Genomic DNA, 10,113 nt, shown 5'->3' on the forward strand with positions numbered 1-10,113 from the left:
GGGCGGAAAACGTCAAGAATATATTTTTGTTGTTGGGAAAAACATGTCAATAGAATGGTTACGTTGATGGGAAAAACATGACAACGAACAGATTTTCATGATGGGCTTTTCAATTTCCTTGATGGGCAAAAAACATCAATGTCCCCTTTCTTGATGGTCAATACCATCAAAAAATAGTTTTTTATGACATGTTTCGACCATCAAGAATTCTAGTTTTCTTGATGGTTGAGCTTTGTTGATGTCTGCCTACTTGATGGGTAAAGACCATCAAAGAAGACATTTTTTTAACATGCTTTGCACATCAAAGAATCCCAAATTTGTAGTAGTTTCTTGTGCGATGCTTTAATCTGTTTTCTCGCATGGCATTCATTACAAAAATTATGAACATTTGATTTTAAGGGTGGAACTCCAAGGACAACATCTAGTCCAATATATTTGTGTATAGTTGAAACACTGATATGGCCGAGGTGTTTATGCCACAATTATGCTTCATCAGACTTTGATAAGTTACATATAGATGTTTCTGAGTCCCAATGGTAGCAGTTATCCGAGAGATGAGTTCCACTCAAGATCACTTTGCTCTTCTTATCAACCATTTCACATTTGTCTTTACAAAAGTTGACAGAAAACCTTTGGTCACATAGTTGACTAATACTGATTAGATTTACCGATAGCCCTTTAACCAAACTAACAATTTCATGGTATAGAAGACTAGCTAGGTTGATTAATGGACCCTTTTCCAAGTATTTTTCCTCTAACTCCGTCGCCTAACATTACATGTCCAACATTACACTCCTTGAAATCAATAAAGAATGCATCATTACTCGTCATATGTTAGGAGTAGTCGTTGTCAAAGTACCAGTCAGTAGCTTTCAAATTATGAACAAATGTAAGTGCAACATTGCACTTGTTGACTTCTCTGCTATTTTTCAGTCTCCATTTAGTCTTGGAAGTTGCCCATGGAATGCTTCTTCTGACAAATTTTCTATTTGAGTAAAGGTTATGTAATCGATAACAGAATGGTCGTATGTAACTAGGCCTTCAACAAATGTGACAGACAAATTTTTGCCGCTTGTTTTTAACAACAGGTCATTCTTTTTTTTATCACAGGAACCTATATGCTATTGTCAACGTTGCTCGAGGCTCGAACAAATACAATGGAAGAATTTATGCTAAAAGTACAATTTCCAAAAAAACCCAAACCCTTTCTTTCACACCTGGTTTTTCCATCATTCAAAATACTATCCAGAGTCTTTGTCTAGGATGTGAGCATCTTAACGGATTTAGAAAGATACTCAAAGTTATAAAGGGCTTCTTTCAGTTCAACTTTGAGAATAGCAATGCATGACATGAGATGGCGATTATCCTCTATCAAGGCTTGTATTCTTTCTTTCTGTTGTTTCAGTACGATTTGGTATTATTCCAATTTCCTGGCTAAATCACATCAAACTGAAGTAATACAGAGTGAGAATGCCTGATGATCAATGCATGTAATAGCTCCCTTCTGTCTATTGGAACCACCTTTTTAACTAGGCTCGTTTTCTATAAGAGTACTGGTGAGAGCTCTACCAAATTTTTCAGACTCACTGTCGGACGTAGCTTCGTCGTCAGATAAGGTGACTATTAAACGTTTCCTCTTGCATTTCACAAATGTAGCACACTCAGCTTGATAATGTTCAAAACCATCATACTCATGGCATCAGATGCTTCTACTGCTTCTATCATTTTTTGAGAACCTAGACTCTCTATCACCTTTCTCATTCTCCCTTCTTATGTTTAAATTGATGCTATTGTTTGAACTTAAATAGTTCTGAGATATGAAGAGGATGTATTAAAATCATGATAGTTGTGATTTCTATAATTCCCAATATGCTTATGAACTTAACTCCAAAGCTTTGACAATTTTTAGTTAAAAAGACAATTTGCTTGGCCAAGTTTTCTTTGCTAATGTGTTCCTTCAGAGATTGAGACACATCCTCACTTACTGAAGAAAAAGCAACGCCATATTTCTTCTTGGAATTGCCTTCTCCCAGGTTTAATTCAAAAGTTTTCAGCGATCCAAACAGCTCGTCAAGTTTCATTGCAGTAACGTCGTTAGCTTCGTCTGTAGTTGTGACCTTCATGTTAAAACATTGAGGGAAAGAGTGCATCACTTTTCTTACCAGTTTTGTACCAAAATTCTTTCTCCTAGTGCGAACAATTCATTAGTGATGTCTAGAATATGCACATTAAAATCGGCAGTTGTTTCATTGTCAGACATCTTTAGAGCTTTAAAACATGACGTCAAAATCTACAATCATGACATCTTTACTTTGGAGGTTCCTTTGCACACCACTTCTAGAATGTTCCATGCTTCTTTGGTAGATGTGCATGTGTTAATTAATTTAAATACATTGTGGTCTACACCGTTAAAAAGGACATTCAAGACACAAGAATTCCTAAATTCGCTTCATCTTCTACTCTTGTCCATGTAAGTTCAGGTTTGAGAGACACTTTACAAGCTACATCTGTCTTAGTTGGATGCTCCCATCCAGATGCAACCTCGATCAACTTCAAGAAGGCCATAATTCCTATTTTCAAATAGGCATGGTTTGAGATATCAAGCATAAGAGGTCTGGTAGTTGAATTTCCTTCACGAATCTCGTCCATTTCTTCGATTGTCTATGAAATCCTGTCTAATCCCAATTAAGAAAACACACTTAGTAATTATCATACTTTGAGTTGTACCATATGTTAATGATAGCAGGGATAACTATATTAATATAAGAAAAGCATAGAAGACACATCAAGTTTTGGTGACGCGATTCAATGACTTAATATCTACATTTCGGGGGTCCTTTGACCCATGGTAGAAGACCATATATTGCTTGTATAGTAATTGATGATTACAATGTTATGACTGTGGGAATAACACTCTAAACACAGATCAACATGCTGCCCATGCACTGACTCACAAACATCAGAACTAAAAATTGTATTAGAACAGTTGCTATAACAATTATAAGGATGACTCCCCCTTAATCAATAGCCACTTGCAATATCCATATTGAATATCCTCGATACCCATCGATCTCCTATCAGTTTCTTGAATTCATCACATTTGATATTATGCGGAAATTACTAATCTGAAACGTACCTCCGATGAGTATTATATCACAACACCCTTTGGAAACACCCCTGCTTTCTTCAACGAACCTCACACCACATGAATTCCATACTAGGAAATAACTAAAAAGTAATCGACGCAATCCCAACAAACCAAGAATGAAGGAACAAAGTAACAACCAACCAAAAAAGCTCAACAACCAAATCTCAACCGAATAAAATAATTAAAACAAATAAAGGAAGTGAGACCACATAACTAACAACTTGTATGCAAAATTCGAAGTGTTGGCATTGAGCAGCTAAACCGAGAAGTATCAAATCCAACATCAAATTAGATAAATATATTTTAAAAAAATTAGGGTAACAACATACTCTTACCAATAACACTATATACAATATAATTTAAAAGTTAGCAAAGAGGAAATAGAAACCTTAATAAACCTCTAAAATTTTGATGGGCACACCAAAATATTCCTTCCACCTTTATTTATCTAGCTGATACGAACATTAAGATTCCTCTTATTCTTTCACAACCTTGCTAATTGGTAATAATCTTCTTTTCGATTCATAAAAAGTAAATATATATCATATACTATCAAGAAAATAAAGTTCAAAGGGCTATCTAACAAATGTTCAAAGAAATTTCCCTCATAGAGATAATTAAGGTTGCCATTTGAACCAAAATAAATGGGAGAAACTCAAAGTTTCGACGGTACCGCACTAAAAAGTTTTAACGATGCCTTGATTAATCTTTACATCTTTTATTTAAATGACCCCTAAAATGGCATCATTATCGGGGACTTCTAGCAATACGTAGTAATTCTTGACTTTAAAATTCTTGAATCTTAGAAAAAAAGAAAAGAAAATAGTTGGCTTGTGAATTTCTACACATCCTTTTGTTTGCATTACCGCTCCTCTAGGAGCTTTTAATTTGATTTTTTCTAAAGAAATAACTCGAGAGCAACGGAGATTACAAAGGAAGAGGGAGAGAAGAAAGAAACCACCAAAATAATATTTTTGACCAAAACCAACTCTAGCTAGAGGGTTAGGAAAGAACTTGGAACCTTGACAAAAAAGCTAAGATAGAGAAAGGATGTGAGAAGTACGAGAGAAAACCTTGAGAGAGCTTGATGAGCCTAGTAATACTCAAATACCATTGTGCATAGTAATACCACCGACCACCGTACCATTTTAATTGAAACTGGGACTAATACATTTACTAACTATTTTTAACGGGAGCTTCAGAGAAGACCCTTATAAACATCTTAAGGAATTCTATATGGTGTGCGACTCAATGAGACGGCATGACATTACAAAAGATTAATTAAACTTGAGATCATTCCCTTTCTCCCTAACCGATAGTGCTAACAGGTGGCTCTACTACCTAGAACCAGCCTCAATTACCACATGGACTAGCCAAAGAATAAATTTCTTGAAAAATTCTTTTTTGCATCATGTGCTCACAAATATTTGAAAAGAAATTTATAATATTTGACAAAGCCTATGGAGTATCTCTATCTAAATATTGGGAAAGGTACAAGGAACAACTATGTGCTAGTTTCCCTAACCATCAAATCTCAGATAAATATTTGATCTAATATTTTTATTTGAGATACTGGTTACTGATTGAAATACTATGGGTGTCGCAGCGAAGGTGCATTAGTTGATAAAACACCATTGAAGTCTAGTGATTTTTATTTCTACAATCCAAAAAATTTCCAAAGCTTTGGGAGTAGATCAATCGACTTAGATCACCCAGCTACAAATTAAAAGAGGTCAGTGTACTTTACTTTCAACTATTAGATTTAACAGCTTGTCTTGTTTCTTCTTTAGTAAAAGGGGTCAATGATCAAGTCATGCTTTGTAGTATATGTGAAATGCTTGGACATCAAACGATTAAGTGCCCTAAGATTATTAAAGGGGGTAAATGTATTAAAAGGCTTCAATTAAAGGTATAATCCTCCGACAACACGTATAATGTTTGATAGAGAGAGCAACCTAACATGAAGTGGGGAAATCAAACTCAATATGACCAAAAAGGCTTCCTACAATAACACCTTTTCTTCTTCTTCTTCTCAAGGTATGTCTTTAGAAGATATGGTTAAGTCTTTAGCTATTAATTTTTAAGTTTCACTATAAGAGACGGGGGTACTCCCGACGCCAAAAAACGTCGACGAAAATGAAAAGTACGTCGGGAAAGGATATCTCGACGTACAACACGACGTCGGGAAGAACGTCAGGAGAAAGGCGTCGGGAATACCTCTTTCCCGACGCACCTTATGTGGTCACACCTTGCGGCGTCGGGAATTCCTCTTTTGCAACGTTTTTTTCTCAACGTTTCATTACGTCGGGAATTCATTTATATATATATATATATATATATATATATATATATATATATTAATATTTTATTTCTATTTTTTCCTTAAAATATTTTGCTCAAACATTCACAACGATGTTCGGATTGCTCAAATATTTTTTCCGACGTTTTAGATTAAATTAAAACAAATTGAATATAAATTAAAATAAATTAAGAAATATACTAACACAAATTAAAAAAATAGAATTAATATTAATAATACGAATAAGTTCACTACAAAAAATATAGTTCTCAAAATAGAAAAAAACATAAACCTAGGAAAAAGTCTCCTAACGAGGTGCGTATGCGCGTCTTTCTACACCTTCAGCCCTAAAAATGATATAAAAATAACTAAGTTTAGTACATAATCATATATTGCAAAAACTTAAGAATAACAGAGACATATACGTACCGTAGAGCTAGGGATCATGTGGTGGTCCCTGTTGTGCACGAGTTAATTCTTCTATCATCTTTTTCATGCTTTCCACTTGTGAAGCTAATGCTTGGTGATTTCTATCTTGTACTTCAATCCGTTCCAAAGCTTCATGAAGTTTAGCTTGTATGATTATAAAGGCTACCATATCTGCAGGATAGTCATCCCAAACGTAAACAAATTCAAAACAAAAAAAGCTACCGTAACTGCAGGATAGCCATTTGAAATCAACAATAAAAATATTCAACACAAACAAGCTACCATAACTACAGGATAGCCAAAACAAATATCTTAACACACATATTACATCACTAGTAGAAAAAAGGCCTACGATGACAGTTAAATGCTGTCATAGAAAGATTTCGTGACAGTTTTTTGCAGTCATTGATGCGACAGTCATGGAAAGTATTTTATGATAGTTCTACAAAACTGTCACGAAATGTGTTTTTTATGACAGAGAATAAATGTCAAGAATCTATTATTTGATGACAGATTATAACTGTCATTATTTAGATTTGATGACAGATAATAACTGTCATTACTTATATTTATTACAGATAGTAACTGTCATTGTTCATATTTTATAACAGCGAACAAGTGTCATTATTAATCTTCTTTGACAGATATTAAATGTTATTATATATCATTTATGACACTTATTAACTGTCATCATTTCACCTAATGTGACTTTAACTAACTGTCAAGAAAACGTTTTCGGTGACTGTTTTTTTTTAGATTCAAATGTCATAATTGTATTTTCACTCTCTGTTTTTCTTGCCTATTTCTTACAGAATCCCTGTTTTTCTTACCACCATGCCATTACACAGACCAATACAATCACAAAGTACTATACAACACACCCATATGGAAAGAAATAGTGAATGCTTTAATATATATAGTTTAACATACACTTTCTAATATCTATACAATTGTTGATGAAGTGTTTGTACAATGAATCAATGAACATATATGTTTTGGTACAAACAAGCTATTTAAATACATTTGAACCAAAATTTTACTACTAAACCTACAAAAAGGCCAATACATCGATGAATTGTCGCAAATATGACTTCATTGCTCCAAAGGATTCTTGCAAAACCTAGTAAAAAAAAATAAAAATAAATTTTAGAGTATGACTACGCATCAACAACATAGCACATTCAATTCAACAACACAACACATACATAACGCACTTCAACAACACAACACATATGCAACACAGCACATATATAACACATCACATACACATTTGATGATGATTGTGGTAGGACTGCAATATATAAACTTTAAGTAGTTAGACCTTAAAGGTACAAATAAATTCATCAAATGAATTAAGAGCTTGTAGTTGTAATAAGCAATACCTTCACAATATTATCAGCATACTTTAACATCATAGATCCAACAATGCCACTGAAAAACAAATGTTGTCACCATATTTTTCTAGATATAAGAAAATTAAGAAAATAGACTTGGTGCAATTTTTGTAGTGTATATTTCCACACTATGGCACAAACCCACAAGACTTAATTGACTGAATAACAAAGACTTCCATAAATGTAACGACCCAACTTTTTATACTAAGCTGAGGTCATTACTAAAAAGAAACAATGACAAGAGACACTTTTTGAAACGAGGGAAGACTAAATTTTCATTAAAAACATAATGCTGAAACACTGAAACATAAACGTGGAAGCAAAACTGAGTCCCCATATGGCATGTCACGGATCCTTCTCTGTCGCTCGCCAGCTTTCCTCTACCTTTACCTTCGCCTGAAATGTTAAACATAGAAAGAGTGAGTATAAACAAATACTCAGTAAGGGATCTACTACTAGTCCCGTTAGGTGTCTATTAACTTTCCATTAGATTCCTGAAAAGTGATACCCAAGAACTGGCACGTTCCCGAACACGTGCAACATGTGATCCCGGAGGAACATAACTGGTCTTCGGTGATCCCAAAGGAACACCTAGGACAAACTGGTATGTAGTGTACCTGGAGGAAACACTAAGACAATTGGGCTACGAGTGATCCCGTCGAATCACTCGAATCATGTCTATGTCAATGCTAGACTGACGGTCCCGTCGGACTATGCAGTCGTAAAAAGATGGTGATCCCGAAGGACACCCATGCAGGTACGACTCCAATAGACAAAGTTAACAGAACACCCTATCCATAGCATGTAGCATAACATAACATTATAACATGGCATGAATATTAATCTTAACGTCCTTAATCATGTCATTAATATATCATGCATCAACATAAACATCAACAGTCGTCAACAACATACTACCGGTCATTAACATAATATTAGTCATCATCATCAACATACTACCAGTCATAACATCATAAATTAACTTCTAAAATTTTCTTAATTTTTGGGGCGTTACAATCTTTCCTCCTTTATGAAACTTTCGTCCTCGAAAGTTTTAATCTTTGAACAACTTGGGATACTTGGCTCTCAGATCTTAATTAAAAACAAATTCTACCAAATTCCAAAATCTTTAATTAAATATACACACCAATGTACATATATTTAATTAATCCAACACAAAACAACCAAATACATTCCTTAACTTCAAAGTCCACTTAATGTAATACCCATAATAAGTTCCTTAAATTTATGGGGTGTTACCATAAAGTCAGCCTAAGATAAGATCTACTATTGATGCTACTAACTCTAAGTGTGCAATTGTTTAATACCTGAGGGCATGATTTAGAATCATGAGAACCGTAATAAATGAATAACCATGAAAGAACCCCCTGACAAAAGATGAACAAAATATTCAGGTGGCAAAAAATTAAGATTTCTGATAAAAACCAAACTTTTTAAGACTAGTTAATATTATCATCATATAGTTATCCTTAAAAGCTTTTAGGTAACACTTTTTAAGAACAAGCCAATATTATCATCATATAGCATTCATAAAGAGCAAGTTTATCCAAAAATATCCTCATCATTCTAAAAAAATCATGGGACTCAAAACTATCCTCATCAATTTCATCTAAAAATAATATCAATCAAAATCCCAATAATACAAGAATTGTGTCCCTTCATCATAAGGAACACTAGCAGCAACTGCATCATATTTGTTTATACTCTAGCAGTAGAGATATAATAATACAAAAGAACTAGGCCAATAGATATTTGTTTATACTCTAGCAGTAGAGTAATGTGAAAAAAAAAAAAAAAGAATCTTCATCTTAGATATTATGCCAAAAATAGTTCACTACATTAAAGTCAGTTTCGATTGGTATTTCATAATTCTAGCTTGTCCATCTCATATAGAAGTAGAAGGCTACCTAAATGTGAAATATCCAAATTTGAGCCTAATGAGTAGTGGCCAAAAGTTTCCTTCTCACCTTATCTTTGGATGAAGACTCCAAGTTTGACGCACACATCCCTATCAATACAATACACCAACAAAAGACAATAACAGAGTCAGAGACAATCTTATTACTTCTTACCCAACATCATAAACACATACCTTATCAAATTCAATTCATGTGGGCAATGAAGCTAAAATGGAAACAAACAAAAAAAGTTGTAAGAAATGTATAGATTTAAGAACATGGTGATCTATGAATATTCCTCACCTTAGTGCAAAGGACTATGAATAATCCTCACCATGGTGATCTTGATTATGCATTTGGCAAAAGACAAGTAAAAGTAACTTTAATTTAGCAACAAAATTAGGGCAAGTAGGGTGAGGAATGCACAAACGTGGAGTAACTATAATTTAGCAACAAAATTGGAGAAGATCACGTTCATAGTAATTAGTACATTATAATGATTTTCATTGCAAGTAACAATTGGTGGTACATGTACATACCTATCACTGCTCCTCGAAAATATACATTCTGCATCATTACTCCATGTTACACTTAAAACCCTGCGTGAGAGTAGCAGCAAGACAAATAGGGTTTAACTATCCAGCTAATGGCAAAATAAAAAATGGCATATCAGCAACGTATCTAGGAATAGATTCTCATCACACTACAAGAAATAACATATTAAAAAGCTAACGAAAAAAGGTTATAATTAATAGACTTTTTATAGCATTTTTCCATAGTCCTGACAACCCATGTAATTAAAAGTCTAAGCTTTTTATTGCGTTTTTTCGAAACTATAATGAGTGCTATCGTAGAGTATGAAGATATAGCTTATATACGTTGCTATAAAAAAATTTGATAGTATTTTTCATTAGAGCTATACTT

At 33.8% G+C, this 10,113-nt stretch overlaps 1 long non-coding RNA gene across 2 annotated transcripts; it reads right to left on the reverse strand.

The window, feature by feature from the left end:
- Positions 1–7,260: 7,260 nt before the first annotated feature.
- LOC127148768 (uncharacterized) lies at positions 7,261–9,433 on the reverse strand. Of its 2 annotated transcripts, none has more exons than XR_007819854.1 (3): positions 9,199–9,433; positions 8,599–8,658; positions 7,261–7,307 (listed from the first exon to the last, which is right to left on the reverse strand). It is a non-coding gene; the product is annotated as an uncharacterized LOC127148768 (long non-coding RNA). The 2 variants fall into 2 exon arrangements; XR_007819853.1 differs by having other exon boundaries at positions 7,267–7,307; positions 9,259–9,433.
- Positions 9,434–10,113: the final 680 nt, after the last annotated feature.

The sequence above is a fragment of the Cucumis melo genome, chromosome 4 (genome assembly GCF_025177605.1).
Source record: "Cucumis melo cultivar AY chromosome 4, USDA_Cmelo_AY_1.0, whole genome shotgun sequence".
NCBI classification, from domain to species: domain Eukaryota; kingdom Viridiplantae; phylum Streptophyta; class Magnoliopsida; order Cucurbitales; family Cucurbitaceae; genus Cucumis; species Cucumis melo.